Source organism: Asparagus officinalis, chromosome 1 (assembly GCF_001876935.1).
Source record: "Asparagus officinalis chromosome 1, Aspof.V1, whole genome shotgun sequence".
NCBI classification, from domain to species: Eukaryota; Viridiplantae; Streptophyta; class Magnoliopsida; order Asparagales; family Asparagaceae; genus Asparagus; species Asparagus officinalis.
Window position 1 is genome coordinate 110,615,185 of NC_033794.1, and position 18,579 is coordinate 110,633,763.

Sequence of the window (18,579 nt, forward strand, 5' to 3'; positions counted from 1 at the left end):
TTTATTTCTCAAAACTTTTCCTATAATTTTTTTAAGAAATACAAGAAAATCATATTTTAAATGGAAAACATTTCCTATAATTTATAGAAATTGAACCAAACACCCCCTTAGCCACGAAAAATAATCCACTTACAAAGATATATATGCCCAATGACTTCCTCTACCAACAAAGCTTGATGGACCCAATTGACGCTCAGCTTTCGCTTTGCGTTGGTCCCCCACCAACCTTGCGTTTCTTTCTATTTTCAAAGCTACCTTGTAGCTTTATGTTCATTTTATAACATATCATCGCTACTACTATATAAAAATCAAGTGAGGAAAATTAAAAAAATTATAATGAGATTTGAAGGGTGCAATTGTAACTTTATCAATAATATTTAGTTTCCTTTTTGATTTTCTTCTCTTCCTTTATCTTTCTTTGTTCAAGAACATTCTAAATCATTTTAATGACAAGGAAGCAATATAATAATTGAAAGGATCAATTAGTAATTGTACAATAGATGTTTTTCTATCTCTTCCATTAATTGTCTTCATTTAAACATTCTAGACAAGGCACATCCTGCCATTGAATAAAATTGGTACACATAATTAAGCAACTTTTTATTTTTAATATACTAGTATGCAATTGTGTGAATTATACGAAGATATTTGATCATAAAACCTATGAGATGAAGAATTGACATGAGATGGGGAGATGTGAGACATATAAAATTAAAAAGTGAAAATAAATACACACCATGATCATGGCTTACTATGTTACTATCATTATATTAGTATTACAACGATGTTTGTTTGATGTAATTTCATAATACTTATAGATAATCACTTTCTTTATAATAATCTTTTTTACTCGTTAGCGCTATCATAATATTTGTTGTTTTATCACTCACAGATTGATGGGGGTAAAAAAAGCATAAATAAAAACTAAGATGAAAGAGACACTAAAAGTTTGCAAAAATTAATAGAGGTGCACAAATCATTCCTTTAGTTTTTTATTTTTTAATATATAGTAGTTTACTCCTCTCAAAATCAACATCTTCTAGTTGAGAAAGAAATTGTTTTTGGACCAGAAATATGAAATATTTTCACACGTCGTTTATGAGATGACTTGATATAATATTGAGATATTAATGATTTAACGTAACTAGAAGGTTTAATTTGATGTAACTTAAATTAGCCAAGATTACAGACTTTAGATTCGTGGTTTCCCTTTGACAAATGGGCCTTTATAGATAAACATCAGCAAGAGCCCAATAGCTGAGCCACAATACCCAATGGACTCCTTTTTAATTCTCATATCAAATTTGTTAAGTGGGCTTTTGCCTTTTCAAAGTCTAGCCCTCGTCTCTACACTTTCTTCGGTTTTTCTCATTGCATTGTTCATTTTAAGTAGAAGAATGCATGTTTATGAATTTTCTTTTGATGGTTAAACACATGGGTCTGCTTTTATTGGATTTTTAATGAGAAACCTAGAAATTTCAGATGTATATAACTGTGTTCATGTTAATTTTTGTGTTAGGCTCTGCCAGTCGGAGGAGCAAAACTTGGATGTTTCTAAATGCAGCTGTCCTGTTTGATCTTATGCCTCAATGAATGAAACTCCTCAAATTTATTGCAGAAGTACAAATAACTTTCATCTATCTCAATGGCTAGTTTCAGACAGCAATGGGTCTCTCTCATTATTGTCATTATTATGTAATTCTTCCCATGTTGATTTGTTATTACTTTGATTTGTATGCCATTTCCTTGAAACCCTTTACATTTTTTTTGTCAGGGATTTTGATTCGGACTGCTTTGATCTCGGATAGGTTCTGAGCTCTGGTATTTTTCTCTGGCAATTTTCTCATTTCATTGTTCACTTACGTAGATTGTGTACTCTAAATTTTATTTTGATGATTTATGGTATGGGTTGGGTTTTCTTGGATTTGCAATGAGAAATTTCTGATGCACATAACCTTGTTCATGTTATTTTTTGTGTTATTTCTGCTGTTTGAGGAAGCAATTTGGATATTTGTATTTATGTTTGATTTCTTCAGTGGTTAATCCCTTTCTGAGCACATTAACATATATACTGTATGTTGCAGTGGCAGACCCAGAATTTCTTAAAAGTGGTGTCACAAGATAATTAATGGAGAAAATTTTATATATGCCCACCAGCGAGTTTTCAATTGTGAGCAAAAAATCAAATCTGTAGCAAGATCAAACAATCTCAATCCCACAAAGCCAAAAAAAACTAAATTCAATACATAAAATAACATTAATAACTCAAAACATAAACTTGTCGCATGAATTCCCTACATGAGGCTCAAAGTCATTAAAGAGGAGGGATGTTAGATGACTTCACATCTCTGTGGGTTGAGTACTATTACCATCGTGTAAATAATCTAGTACCTTAGCTAACCACTGCTATCTTGTAACTCTATCCCTAACTAATTATACTCTTATCTTCTTTATGATCGAAAAATTTTACACAATTAATGACTCGTTAGGTTATTTAGTGGGGTTGGAATGGGATGCAGTAGGATAATAGGTTTTGTTGGGATGAGAATTTTTTTAATTATTAATGGGCTTGGGTGTTTAGGATGTTGGAGTGAAGTGTTGTCATGTGACACCACTTTGCTCTAAGTAGATCCGTCCCTGGTATGTTGTCAAATAAGACCATTCAAATTTGCCCATACTGTGTCAAATTTTGCAAGTCATTTAGATGTACTCTTAACGTATCGTTTGGTATGTGGGAACGGAGTCAAGTGACAATGAAGTGAAGGAAAGAATGTAATGTAACAAATGTGGGAATAGAATGCCTATTCCATTCTCATGTTTGGGTGCATTTATAGAATGAAGCGGGAATGAAAATCTCATTTCCATTCCTATGTTTGGTATCATTTGTTCACAAGAAGTGAGAATGAAATTTTACTTTCTAATAATACCCCTTATGACAATATATAATTTTAAATGATAAAAAACGTTATAATGATAAATGACTAAATAGTTGAAGTTTTTTAAAAAATAATTGTTATAAAAATAGTCAAATTTTCACGTTTCAAACTTACCATGCAATGTTTTTCCATCTACCAATAAGTCTAGGGGAAAATATCAAAATCAATACTTCATGCATAAACCTTTTTTTTAATTGTGTTAACCCATAAATATGCATGTCAGTTATGTACCTGCATGTTTTCCCCCTTTTTCAACAGATGCTTGAAGCCACACATCAATTAACTAGAGTTGGTGATTTTAGCTTGAAGCCACGTACAAATACGAAGATGAATAGAAGCCAAACATATTTTTGTAAAAAAAAAATCCTCAATCACCTAGGATACTTGGTGCCAACTGTCGGTGGTTAATTGTGACCTGACAAAGAGAAAGAAGTGGTTGCAGGGGTTGAGAAGGAAATAGGATAGAGAGGAATGAAAGAAAAAATTTGTTGTGATTTTAGGATATCAGATCTATTTTGTATACATAAAAAAGGGTATATATTTGTTTTAGAAAAAGGATATATTTAGAGTTCGTGTTATCATTTTGATTTCTACTTTAAGTTGGAATGCCCATTCTCTGCTAACTCAATAGGAATGCCTGTTCTCACATAATGAGGGAATGGATGAGGCTTCCAAAAGTCTATCGTGTTTGGTAGGTATGAATGGGATGGGAAGTGAGAATGACATTACGTTCCCACCCATTCCCACATATTAGATGAGGCGTAAGTATAATGCAACAACAAAACATGTTCTTAATTGACAAATGATTAATCAGCACGTGCTTTTCTTTACTGTAAGAATCTAGTTGAATAATGGCATATGTTATAAATCTAGTTACCTTCAGTTTAAGTGTTTAACTTCTTAAGTTTCCATCATAATTTAGTTTTTTAAATTACATTAGTAAATGACAACAGTTAATTCTTTTAACTTGGTAGACATGCTAATACTTTTCACAACACAAAGCTAAGATATCATTTTGAAGCGGAAATCTGTAGTCACCATGACCTTCTTTCATCGTTGTTCACATCATTTGAGAAAAAAATAAAAATTTAATTCTCCAGGGGGAAAAAGAAAAGAAAAAGAATGAAGGGGGAGTGAAGTCTAGATTCATGAGAATTAACGAGTTGGTTCCATAACAAAGATATCATAAGGCGGAGAAAATTAGTGTATGCTACGGGAACCTAGGAAGTAAAATCTGGATGATACAATACTTCATATGTTTCATATAGTTAGAGCAACAATTTTCTTTCGCTTTCCTCAGTCATATCAAAAATCTTCCTCCAACTAGCATTTATTTTAAAGGGTTAACTTCACATAGACCCTTTGTAGCATCAAAAGTTTGGTTTTGGCAGATAGATATCCCCTGGATGAATTTTTTGACTCTTTTACACTCAGATAGTGATGAGGACAAGAAATGACAATTTTCATATTTGATTAGTTGACTTTCTTTTATTTTTGATTTTTGAAATTTGAATTTTGAGGTTTGTATTTTGAATTTTGAATTTTGAAATTTAGTTGAGTGATTTGAGGGATTGTTGTTTTGTTTTTATTTTTTATTGCACGTTGTCTGCACGTAGTTTTTCTTTATAAATAAAGTTGTAAGAGACTATTGAAAGGTAATGAATTATTGAATGAAAAAATATTTGTTAGCTAAATTTTGGTGTGAAGCTTTGGGTGTGAAACCCTAGGCCTTGGGTGTGAAACTCTAGGCTAAATTGTTCTCCTCTGCCACAAACAACCGACAAATTTTTTTTCTCATACACAGAAGCCAAATTTCTTCTCTCCTCACGTCAACAATTTCCAAACCCAGCTCCCAACTCCTCTTCATCCCTCTCAACCAGCCACCGCTCCTACTCCGAACAGCCCCTGGAATCCCTACTCTCCACTCCCAACATCCCTCTCAACCAGCCACCGCTCCTACTCCGAACAGCCCCTGGAATCCCTACTCTCCACTCCCAAGCATCCCAACGTCGCCGCCGACCTCATCCCGACACCTACCACGAGTCTCGACCCGACATGCCACCGTGTCCTCACCGCTTTCATCATCTACCATCTCGACGTCGTCGTTCGCATCACTGTTCAGTTCGACGCCACTGCCGTCATCATCTTCCCGCTTGACGCCATCGCCTGCGCCGTCATCTAGTCGACATCGTCGTTCTCATCGTCTCCTTCGTCGTCATTAGTTCACACGCCGTGGTCATCGCTCAATCTACGTCGTTTGTCATCGCCAGTTCACCCATCGACCCGTCAACCCGTCGCCACTTAATAGTCCAGTTCGACGTCGTCGCACACGTCGTCATCCAGTTCGCCGACTCCCGCCTCGTTTTTCAACACCGTCGCACTCGTCGTCATCGGATCTCCACCTCGTCATCATCGTTCAGTTCACCATTGTCATATCACCTCCAGAGGTCTCTCACGTCGAGTCTGTTCAGACCGACGAAGGTTCCGTTTTCTTTCGTCCATTATTCACCTCCAGAGGTCTCTCACGTCGAGTCTGTTCAGACCGACGAAGGTTCCGTTTTCTTTCGTCCATTATTTTTCTGTTAATTTTATTTTGTTAGTTAATGTTCAGACCGACGAAGGTTCCGTTTTCTTTCGTCCATTATTTTTCTGTTAATTTTATTTTGTTAGTTAATTACATGAGTATACCATCTCTAAACTCTTATCTTCTATTCACTGCTGAGATTATACTTGTGAGTAGAGAGTAACTGAACATGTGACTGTTACAAATCTGATATTGATTTTTAGAACTTGCGAAATGATAATGAATATAGTGGTTATATTGTTTGAGATTATAATTATTCATGATTATTAATGTAAATCTTATTAAAATCCATCTGTTACATTAATCATTTTGAATTTAATTTCCTGCCGAAAATCATCATTTTTGGCGAAACGGTATGTTATTCGATTTAGATCGTTGATTCCGACAGACCCCCTGTCATCGTTTCACATCATTTTTTGTATCAAGAGTATGGTTCTAGGTTAGAAATTTTTTATTTTAGTTGAGTCTTTATTCGATAAAAAAAATTAGTCATCTCATTTAGCTGTTAGTACATACATTCATCTCATTTAGCTGTTAGTGCATACCCATTCGCACGGATCTACCCTACCGATTGGGAGAGTCAAGTGAGTCAACTAATGAGTCAAACATGTCAGGCCATGTAGAGTCCGAACTCCTTAAGAAATTCGCTGAACTAGCATCACGATTTGATACCGTAGCCCAAGAGAGCAGAGCTACCCGTGAGACCTTCCAAAATGCAACCAGCGAGACACACACTAAGCTAGGAAAAGCGCGTGTTACAACTCCGCCTCTGCAAGGTCAAGGTCATGGGCACATCGTTCATCGACCCTTATCTCAACCTGTGCCTGATTCGCCAACCTTTGATGGTAAGTTCGACCCAAAAACTTTTTTGGACTGGCTGAAGAGCATGGATCGCTATTTCAATTGGTGCGTCCTGACAGAACCGTAAAAAGTCAAGTTTACCGCGATAAAACTCACCGGACCCGTCTGCTAATATTGATCCAACATCGAAATGTTAAGACATATTAGAGGTGAATTACCGATTTTAACTTGACGAGAAATGATCGACGAACTTAAAACGAAATACTTCCCGCCATCGTTCTATCATAGATTGCTCGACAAGTGACATCATCTTATTGAAGGAACCAAATCTACAAAAGAGTACGTTGCTTAATTTGATGAATTGTTTACTCGATGCAACACCATTGAACAAGAGGCACCAATGAAAGTCTTGTTAAAGTTTAGAGCCGGATTGAGAAGTGACCTCTAAACCAAACTCTTTGCTAGAAGAGTAGACACTCTTAAGATAGCTTACGCCTTAGTTCAAGATCTAGATGAAGCCAAATCCCATCAATCTCATAGGAGTCAGGATTTTTGAACTTATTCCTCCTAGTCTTTCCGTGTCACTACCTCTAGTCAGCCTCTGAGTCGATTTAACCCTAGTTCTTCACAGTCCAGAATCGATCCCAAGGGTAATGAGTCAGAGAGAGATTTCTCCAAACTTAGCCTAATAATTCAGTGTTACAATTGTCAAGGATATGATCACGTTGTTACCATCTGTACAACCCCTTTCAGAGTTAGAATTAATAAGCCGTCTATAACGGAATCAAAATCTATTATTGAGGAAACCGTTAACCAGACCATAGATTTGACAGAATCTAACTCTAACAAGAAAATCCGGGATAATAAAATTAAAGAACCATACACTTCTATTTCTTCTGAAACGACCCCTACAATTGTGGAGTTGACTGAAGTTTCATACAATGATAACACTCCGATTATTCCCCAAGCTACCCCTCCGATCACAGAGTTCATTGATGTTATCCCTGAAGTTGTTCATGAAATTAAAGATCCAACCCCTCCTGAACTCCCTCCAGTGATTAAAAACGTTGTTGATGTTTCCCGTGAAATCCTCCCAGACAAACATGACACCCACCCGTTCAAAAAAGGATCATACCTTTTGGGTAAGTATTCTTCTTCATTTTCATCATCACACAATCTGGTCGTTCAAAAAAGGATCATACCTTTTGGGTAAGTATTCTTCTTCATTTTCATCATCACACAATCTGGTCCTCTTTTCTAGCATATCTAAAGCAAGAGATCCCTTCTCTTTTTCTAGAATTTTTTTTCCACTTATTAATTCATTGTTTAAGTTGTATTTTTTTTGTTCATTGGTATAAACCCAATAATTATACAAGTTTTCTTGCGATAGTTTTTCTGTCGTGTACAAAGAAATTTTCCGCTGCGTTCTTGATTTGGTTTCTAAAGTGAGTCACTCAGATATCTGTATGGAAGTTGAATCCCAAACCGAGCATTGTAAAATAACTACCATATTGGATTTCAAACCCCCATGCATTATCCCGACAGTCACTCACACATACACTGATCCATTTTGGGTAAATATAGTGATTAGGGATACAAGTTTTAGCATGAGTGTTTTCATTTCCTTTTTCTCTCATGTTAAGTGCACAAAAACACTCCTTCACGCATTTGTTTGCATGTTCTTCACTATCACTGCTAGAATAGGAAAGTTGTTATTTATATTAACGAAGGAACACCTAATCATTCCCTTTGATAGAGGACGTCATACATGTTAAGCATTTCGTTGAGTTTACATCTGTCATTAATCGCATTGTTCGAGTCTGTATTTCACCATAATCATTTGAGTTGATTCACATTAGTTTTTGAATTGCATTGGTCATATATTAGGGAATCAGTGATTTAATTTGAATAAATACATTGTTAACTGAAATGTATGATATAGAGTCAGGATATAATTTTAAAACTGTTAATGCTGATATTTTAGATGGTTTGGAATTATCCAATACGATTTCTTTATAACTGTTTAAGGTTTAACATGATATTTATGAACTTTTTCAACTCTTAAAATAATTAATGACAACATTTATATTATCGATTTGGTCATAGTTCTATTTTCAATATTGATTGATTAAATAGTTCACAATGTTATTGCCAGTCCACTGATATAAGCCTGACCCTAATCCATTGTTTCTGAGAGTTCTTTCACTTTACCTCACTTCTATATATTCACCCATGCAGCAATGAATTTTAATAATATTTTAGATGGTGAATTTTCAATGCAATCTAGCTAATGATTGAGATGCAGGAAAGTAACTGACGACAAATTAAGATGTAGACAAAGTATATTGAAGATGACAAGTTTCTGCAACTAACTCAACGGAGTCGAGTTTTCTCCTACCCGGGAAGAATGATTAGGATAAGAAATGATAATTTTCATATTTGATTAGTTGACTTTCTTTTTTTTTTAAATTTGAATTTTGAGTTTTGTATTTTGAATTTTGTAATTTAAATTTTGAAATTTGAAATTTAGTTGAGTGATTTGAGGGATTGTTGTTTTGTTTATATTTCTTATTACACGTTGTCTGCATGTAGTTTTTCTTTATAAATAAGGTTGTACGAGACTATTGAAAGGCAATGAATTATTAAATAAAGAAATATTTGTTAGCTAAATTTTGGTGTGAAGCCTTGGATGTGAAACCCTAGGCCTCATGTGTGAAACCCTAGGCCAAATTGTTCTCCTCTGCCACAAACAACCGACAAACCATTTTTCTCCTCATACACAGCCGTCAAATTTCTTCTCTCCCCACGTCAACAATTTCCAAACCTAGCTCCCAACTCCTCTTCATCCCTCTCAACCAGCCACCACTCCTACTCTGAGCAGCCCCCAGCAATCCCACTCTCCACTCCCAAGCATCCCAACGCCCCGCCGACCTCATCCCGACACCTACCATGAGTCTCGACCCGACAGGCACCGCTGCCCTCAGCTTTATCATCTCACTCTCGACTCGTCGTCGCATCACTGTTTAGTTCGACGTCACCGCCGTCATCATCTTCCCGCTTGACGCCATCGCCTGCGCCGTCATCTAGTCGACGTCGTCGTCCTCATCGTCGCCCTCGTCGTCATTAGTTCGCATGCCGTGGTCATCGCTTAGTCGACGCCGTTTGTCATCGCCAGTTCACCCATCGACCCGTCGACCCATCGCCACTTAATAGTCCAGTTCAACGTCGTCGCACATGTCGTCATCCAGTTCGCTGACGCTCGCCTCGTTTTTCAACACTGTCGCACTCGTCGTTATCGGATTCCGCTTCGTCATCGTCGTTCAGTTCACCGTTGTCGTTGTACCACCTCCAGAGGTCTCTCACGTCGAGTCTGTTCAGACCGACGAAGGTTCCGTTTTCTTTCGTCCATTATTTTTCTGTTAATTTTATTTTGTTAGTTAAGTGCATGAGTATACCATCTCTAAACTCTTATCTTATATTCACTGCTGAGATTATACTTGTGAGTAGAGAGCAACTGAACATGTGGCTGTTACAGATCTGATATTGATTTTTAGAACTTGCGAAATGATAATGAATACAACAGTTATATTGTTTGAGATTGGAATTGTTCATGATTATTGATGCAAATTTTATTAAAATCCATCTGTCACATTAATCGTTTTGAATTTAATTTCCTGCCGAAGATGATCATTTTTGGTAAAATGGTGCGTTATTCGATTTAGATCGCTGATTCCGACAGACCCCATGTCATCGTTTTGCATCAGATAGGCTCACTAATTTCACCTAGGAATAATACACCTAGGAATAATACTTACCACCCAGGGTAAAAAAAAGTCAAAAATAATTTCACCCAAGTAGTCTATCTGCCAAAATCAAACTTTTGGGGTAATAACTTCCAAAGCACGACAGTACAGGTGATCTCTGTGCAATTAGCCCTATTTCAATATGTTAACATCTACATGAAACTATCTTAAAGCTGGCATTTTAAACCATCATTACGAAGGTTCATTCCCCTGGAAATAGTGGTTGCTAAGTCACTACATCATACTTATTGAATATAGTGTTTCTGTGTTGCAATTGTCCACTCTTTTTTTTACCATGTTCTTCGTGTCACTCATGTTATCAGCTTTGAAATCACGCTATGTTGGTCGATTCATCATCTTTTTCAAGCGAATCCTGAACAACAATCACAAGGCCCAACTGGTATTCTGAAGGCAAAACCTTGAAATCCATTCTTTCTAAATGTTTTTTATTTTGATTTTTTGAATGAAAATTCTTCTCTGCATGTTAGTTAGGATTAATGAGCTTTTTGGTTATTATCTGTAGCATTAAGTTCTTGTGTTCTGATTAGCAAACCTCTGTAACTGTATGGAGCAATAGGAATCCCTTCGAAGCAAGAGATATTAGTCCAGTGATGTTTTATTTTCAATAGGTCATGAATATGTACTGATGTAAATTAGTTCGTGCTTCTTTTAATGTTTAAGAAATTAAGAATCTAACAAACCAAAAGTATCTACCTGATAATAAGTGTGATATGGAATATAAGAAATTGAATCATGAATCACATATACCTCATTATTCGATATGAAGTTACTGAAAATCATTTGTGATTTTAACTTTTGGGATTGAACTTAATTGTGTTGGACCAAATTGGTTTCTCTAGTTGATGAGCTATCTAGCTTTTCTGTATTATATTTGCGTGCAGGATGTCTCTGCCAATGAAATAAGTACTTCCACAAGTTCATAGAAGTTCCCATTTACTCAAGACAATGATGACATCATAGGTGATCTATCTGCCTGATAAAGTGCTATACCTGAACATCAAGAATTTAATCATGAATAACTTGTTCTCATATAGGTTTTACAGGAGTTAACTAAAATTATCCGTTCTCTTACCTTTTAGGATTGAAGTTAATTGTGTTGGAAAAATATATGTTACATTTCCATAGTCCATCAGTGCCTAGCTCTTTTAGCTAGCACCCCCTTGCAGATGTCTTTGTCAGTGACAGAACTACTTTTGCTAGTCCATTGCAGCTTTCACTCTTGATATAGAGGTGATGTTTAATTTGATGTCAAGTGTACCTTGGTTTTGTTACTGGGAGCCTGATCATCAAAATTATTAATTATTAGAGTCCTGGAAAGCCAATATTTGATATTTCAGAGAAATTTGTGACAGAGAGCATCAAAGTAGCAATATATCAGAATTTAGTTTAGGGCACTGGATAACTATGTCTGTTGGTTTTAACTTTTAACAATAAGGTTGTATATGAGTTTTAAACATTAATAGCTCTTCCCAGCTCTTGGTTCAGTATGATGTCTCACGACAGTTTACTCCTGTCTCCAGTTTTTCCCCCTCTGTTAACCTGTAGTACAATGTAATTCAAGATTTTTTGGGTACTGATATGATTTATAATCTTGCATATGCGTACTAGTTCGGGATAATCTGTTATTTTTTGTAATTGGAATGTGTTTACTTTTTCAAATATTATTTAATTTTATACCAATATGCCTCAGATAATATATTTTGTGGCGCACGCGTTAGATTCAAAAACCTTCTGGAAACTAGACAATTGAAGTACATGCTAAAAATATTATGCAATACAAGGGTGAAGCTATCATCCATGGTTTTGTATGTTCATTTATCATCTGTTCGTCATTTTTTCTTACTTTTAATCTCATGGTATCCATATATTTAAGTGTTGCTCAGTGCCTGTTTCGAGAATAATAATGGCAGCACTAAGTTTATTTTTCCATTTCTCTAGATGTCAAACTGTGTTTTAGTAAGTTCTATTGATCCTTGTTTCTTGAACTTGTCTGATTTGGACATCAAAACTGAAGCTTTATTTTGCTGGAACTTCTCTTGCCATTGTTTCTTGTTCTTCACGGATTTATTCCTTATTCCATTTGCAAATAGATATCTTAGAGAACAGAAACTACTAAAACTATAACAGCTTTGTTTTCTCTAACGTTGAGTAAAATTACTCAGTCCTCCCGATGTCGGAAGAGATGCCACTTTATATACAGATGGGACGTCCCCAAGAATTTTAAAGATGCGAACTAGTAACAGGTAAAAGATGCAGCATGGTATCTCAAGATTTGCATATCTTATCTCCTGTCAAGCTTTTGGCTTATGGGGGGCTCTTTGACCATCTGAAAGCTTGGTTATGAGAACACATACCAAAGAGGAATAGCTAGGCCTTTCCAAAGTGTTTGTGTAGTAAAATTCTATTCTTGTTCTCATCTTTTCCACAATAATTGCATCATATCTTATCCAACCATTTAAAACCACAGATCCATTATCAACTGATTCTCTGCTTTCTTCATGATTGGTTGAACACACCATGAACTCGAACAAATATCTGTCTTTCTGGTGGCAAGATTGATGGATTCTGGTTGTTTTGTCCCTGGGAATCTAGAGTCCTGGAAAAATACTTCCATCCTCTTCCTCTCTGAAAATGAGTATCTTCCCCCCTGCTCCAAGATTCCTGAAAAGGCAGTAATTGATGCGCATGGCTAGCTTCTATGACTTTCTGTTGAACCGAGTGGTTTAAGTGCCGCCATAAACTAGGCATTTATATTTGGTGTGCGTGAACAGTTAAAGTCAGAACGTATCTTCTCGCCTTTCCCTGCTTGTGTCATGGCATTGAATCTTTGCAAATGGGGACATATAGAAATTCCATTGAGATAGATAGATATGCAGACCACCACTAGATTCCTCCAACTTGTGGAGGGGGACCACAGTGCTGAAGACTGATACCAAGATTTCGAGATAGAAAGTGAGGGAATCCACGCTTACTGCTGGACTGGAGATGATAAGGATTCTAAATTTCGGCGGAAGTGTTCTAAAGGACCACTTTGTAATAGTGTTAAGTCTATTGCCCCAGTCAACTTCTTAGATAGGGGCAGCTTGGTTCATTTTCTTCTTGGATCCAAACCCGCCACACCATAGGAAAAGAGATTACTTTTAATGCTATACAACTTGGGTCGAAATAGGATTCTTATCATTATAAACACCTGAAACCGACATGAAGACTTTGCATTTTCTATTGAACATTTATGGATACGGACAGTGCTTGTGACAACAAAGAGAGATATATAATAATAATATAACATGGTTTTTTTCCAAAGCCTAGAGGTTATTGGAATTGTACATCATTTTTCAATGATATTCCATATCAGAAACCTAGGCTCATGGACTAGAATCAGCTTTGTTTTCCTTTTCCTTTTAATATTTTTATGGAGGAATATAATCAGTTATTTCATATTGTGATAATTGTTGAAGAATCTATTGATATGTAAGGCCTACGGGAGGGGAGTATTATTATATGCACAAATGCTTCTTCTAAAGTAATCTCTCTTTGCATCAGCTCTTTCTTTTCCAACATCAGAGGAGCTGCTTTCAGGGTTCTTTGAGGATGTGAATAAAGGGGCATCGACTTGCCGCTTGTGAGGTTCTCCATAGCAACTTGCAGATAGCATATTAGAATTTCAAAAGCTGGGGAATCTATCAGATTCAGGTTTTAATCTCACTCCACAAACGCTGCAGTTATGATTCCAAGCTGATATTTATACGCTAGCATTTGTATTTGTGCAGAACACGGTTTTATTAGAGTATAATGGTGCTTTTGTTAGAGGATAATGGTGCTTTTGTTTCTTTATTTATTTGTTTGAGTAAAATTTTCCAATTCATCATTTATGCCAATTTTGGAAATTGTATTGTGCATATTATATAATCCCTCTCCTCTGAATTGTGGCCAATTCATATGCCCTGATTTTTGGTGCATCCCCTGTCTGGAACACAAAAGCGGATGACCTGATATATATTAGAAGAACACTAATTACTAATGATTTGGTGAACCATTTTGATATATTGAATGTGATTCTGAAATTTGGAGGTTTTGAACTTTTACTATAGATATAATTATATTCTGAGTTTTTGTCATACTAGACCCTAAATTCTTTCCTTATTTTACATGAGACCCCAAATCTATTAACTTGTTTTAAATAACATCCCCTGGTTAGATTGAATTGTAGCTAATCAACATTTGTTGTTATATAAATTAACTTAATAGATTTGATGGTATAATTTAGAACTATGAAAATTTGGGGGCTAAATATGACATTAATGAAGAATTTAAGGTCTAATATAAATAATTAATAGGTTTGGGGATGTTATTTAAAAGAATTAATAGGTATCTGGTGTAAACTAGAAACAAGAAGATTTGGGGGCCTGATACAAAATTAAGAAAGAACTTAGGTTCTAATATGACACACACTCTTATATTTATGTATATGTTTACACGTGTGCTTAGGCATGTCCAAACGGGCCGGGCAAAACCAGGGCCCGGACTTGGACCCGGTTGGCCCTGGTCGGGCCCGGGCTCGGGCCTGAGCGGGTCGGGCACTAGGTCGGCCCGTTTTTTTGCTTTTTTTATTTCAAGAATACATAGCAAAAAATTAAACGAAATTTTGATAAAAACAATCATATTATTAATCATTGTAATTGTATAATTTACAAATACAAAAAATCATAGAAATTAAAATGATAAAAATAAATTCTTTATTAATAATCAGCTAATCACTAACAATTATAAGTTTATTTTGGAAGTCGTCGCATCACAATAGATGAATACATCCCAACTAGGTTGGTACCTACTCATCTATATCACTATCATTTGTAACTTTTTCCAAAATAATTTATCACAAATTTTTAGCTAAGAAATAAAAAGTACAAAGTGATGAATAATCTCTACTCTTTATCTCTATCTGTTAGTCCCAACTCTTCAAATTTATCTTTAATACTAGCCATCCGATCGATGCTTTGAATTCTTTTCTCGTACCTCCACCAATCTTGTAGGCACATTACCGCCTGTACGGTATACAGATCAAATGATGTCCTGTGATCATCGATCAAACGTCCTGTTGTATTAAAAGCGGATTTCGAAGCTACCATGAAAACCTGCACTGTTAGTAAGTTACGAGCTATGATGGAAAGTATAGGATATAAAACCGTTCCATATACTTTCCACCATTGTAAAATATCGAAACTATTATTTTGACATTTAACTAAAGATGCAGTTAAATATTGTTCAATTTCAGATCCAGATCTACCAGTTAGCTGAGCTATCATTAATTCCCTATCAAAACTCATACATTTGCCCTGACTTGAACTCGTAGAAGCAGAAGCTGTAGACTGATGTGTACTTACATCATATCTAGCTGCATACTCATCGTATAATCTTTGAAAATAAATTCTAATAGTATTATGATGAGTAAGAGTAGTAATAGTTTGACCATCATTAGTGTTTATTATCATGTTACCATACAAAAAATTTAACAAATCTTTGTGCTTTTTTGTATTTGAGATTTCTGAAGTTACTCATGATGACCAATTAGATGGATAGTTCACACACACAAAAAGTATCATCACAAAAAAATAAACATAGAAATAAATGCACGTGCACTATACTAGTTTCACTAAATGCACTTTTATAGAGTACTGTTCACATAGATTGTCATGCATAATTACCAAAATGACTAGCGAATGTTCTGAAGTATATACAAAAATCTCAATCGATCATATTAAGCTGTCTATCGCGTTCAGACTGCTGACTACATATCACCATACCCTTACAACCAAAGTGGATCACTAAGCTGGTAACAATAGTTTTGTATAAATACTTTTCTCCCTATGATGAAAGATGTGAAGGGGACTGGGGAAATCGTTTTTCTGGAGATGCTTTTAGTCTGAATAGAAACTTTGATCTAGTAGGGAGCAGAAAAGAACGGCTAATAGTTTTTGTTTACCTTACTTTCATTTGGAATTTACACATCCTATCTAAGCCATCATTAGCCATCATTACAGATCAATTTCATTATATTTGTGCCTCTAATACAATCTGGGTTTGCCTGTTCCTTGTACTTTACAAGTATTGTAGTTGTTTAGAATGATAAACGACTTTTGTTGGTAACAGATCATAGGTAGAAAGTTCAAATTTGAAATATGGTGAATACATTTGTTGAACTGTCATTTTCTTCAGTTTGGGGGCCAGTCTGCGTTTGATGTTTGCATTGGTCATAATATTCATCATTCTATAAATTAACACTTTAAGATTAAAAGTTCCCAATTAGCATAGTTAATTATGTATCTTGAAATGTCTCTTTCTTGAGCTTTGAAGCCAATTTGAGTATTAATGTTTCAGGCTAGTGCGTAAGGCAAATCAATTTAAACTAAGAACATGCATCCTTTGCTTAGAAAGCAGTAAAGAGGGTCGTATTTTTAAGTAAACCTAGGAATGAAGTTACATACAGTTAGGAAGAGGCATACGTGTAAAGGCGACGGTTTCTGCTGATCATTGACAAAATTGCTGAAGAGCTGAAAGAGAAGATGTTGGAGTGCCCAATATGAACAGATGGAGCTTATTTAATATACAAATTCTTGGAGGTCAGAATTGTCTGAGGGAGAGTAAAAAATGCACTTTACAGTATTAGATGAAGGTAGTGGAAAATGATTTGGAAAAATTCACTAGCAGATGTATCATACATTATAGTTGTCGGTGAATATCCCCTTGATCACACAATGGTAAAAAGTCCTCAATTTGAAAAAAACAAATGTCCTTCTATTTCCTCATAGAACAGATTCTATCCTATGGTTCTATGAAAGGAATCCTGTGGGCTTAATTTCCCTTATTCTTGGCCTACCAACTTTATGGAAAAATATATATATTTCTACTTTAATGGAGTGATGTAAATAAATCTTACATGCACAAAAATCTTGGCATTTCACAAGTTGTTTTGTGCTGTAAGCTACTAATTTGATTCATGATCAAGTGCTTGTGGAGGCCATAAGACAGGATATATGTGGGCCTAGAGGAATGAAATGACAGTGTGCGATGTGTAATTGATATTAGCCTTTTACCAAAAGTAGCTTTGATGTAGAACACTAAATAGAGGAATATACCATAAACAAAAGCCATATTCTGGTTGCAGAGATTTACCTGTAGTTTTCCGCCGACAGTAAGTCATACATACTCTAGTCTGAATTTTTTCTAGTGCTGATGTGGATTTTAGCTCTTAAGCATTTCTTTATGCCGTTTGGTTGATATTTTGCTTGATGCATGCATTTACTTGCACTTGTTTCTGTTGGTTGTATGTTAAAAAGCCTCACGCATTCTTATCTAGCCTTTTCTTGGTAACTTAACTTTCTATTGCCTTGGGTTGGCATATAAATATCTGGTCATTGCTAGCTGGATCCATATATTGTTGAATTGATCTGATACTGCTTTTCTTCATGAACACAACACATAGCTTGATGTAATGTGCATGCTAACTTTAGAACTAGTAGCTCCATTAAGTATTCCCATGATTTATTTCCTATATGAGAATCAAACTATTAAGTTTTCTGTGTGGTGAGGACTTAGCTTGTAGTGGGAACTTGTGGTGTGATCCAGTTCAAAGTACCAGAGCCAGCTATTGAGCAATTGGGAGATAGCTTAGAATGGAGGTGTAGCCCCTTCACTTCAATGTCCTTACAATCTCATCATGGGGGGAAAGGAAGTCCTCCACAAAGCATTTAGCTTTTAAGAGGCAGGCCAAAAAGGACTTCTTTAGCTACTATACCTTGAGCTCAAGTCATTATCAAGGGATGCCATAGTGATGTTACACCAAAATAATCAAGGTGCTTTTGACCTCCACTGAATTGAAACTTTGTGCATGATAGAGTAGAAATTATAAATCTCAACCCCCATCACAACTTTGGAGTTTTTATGCAGTGAAAGAGACTTTCAGATGGTCGAACAACAAGTACAAATTTATTAGAGCACCCGCAAAAAAAACATGTAATATGAACCATTCGCGGAGGGTAGGGGGACATTTTAGGGATTTTAACTATTCTTTTAATGGTTCCAACTGTTGGAAATTGTGATTAAATCTGGAATAAAACAGTAAAAGTTGATGTGCTGTAATTTTAAACTTTTTAAAATTAACTGCTGAGCGATTGTGAAATGCTGTGCTTAAAGTAATATTTGACCTACTTTGGTGCAAGGATCCCAATGCCAAACTATTTTCAGGAATAGCAGTACAATACTTTGGTGTGCACCAACCCAGTACTGTTAAGATCTCCTCGATCTATAAGACCTTTCGGTCAAGGTAAAGATCTCATTGATTTCAGAACCTTTTGGTTCAAAACCTTTCGGTTTCAGGGCAAGTTTCTACGGACACAACTTCTGCAGTAGTAGCACAACAACAACAACGTCAAGA

General features: G+C 35.7%; 1 long non-coding RNA gene across 6 annotated transcripts; it reads left to right on the top strand.

The window, feature by feature from the left end:
- Positions 1,339–14,046, top strand: LOC109828960. Of its 6 annotated transcripts, XR_002243907.1 has the most exons (4): positions 1,339–1,695; positions 1,775–1,821; positions 11,027–11,105; positions 13,689–14,046. It is a non-coding gene; the product is annotated as an uncharacterized LOC109828960 (long non-coding RNA). The 6 variants fall into 6 exon arrangements; XR_002243905.1 differs by lacking the exon at positions 11,027–11,105; XR_002243908.1 differs by lacking the exon at positions 11,027–11,105 and having other exon boundaries at positions 1,339–1,669.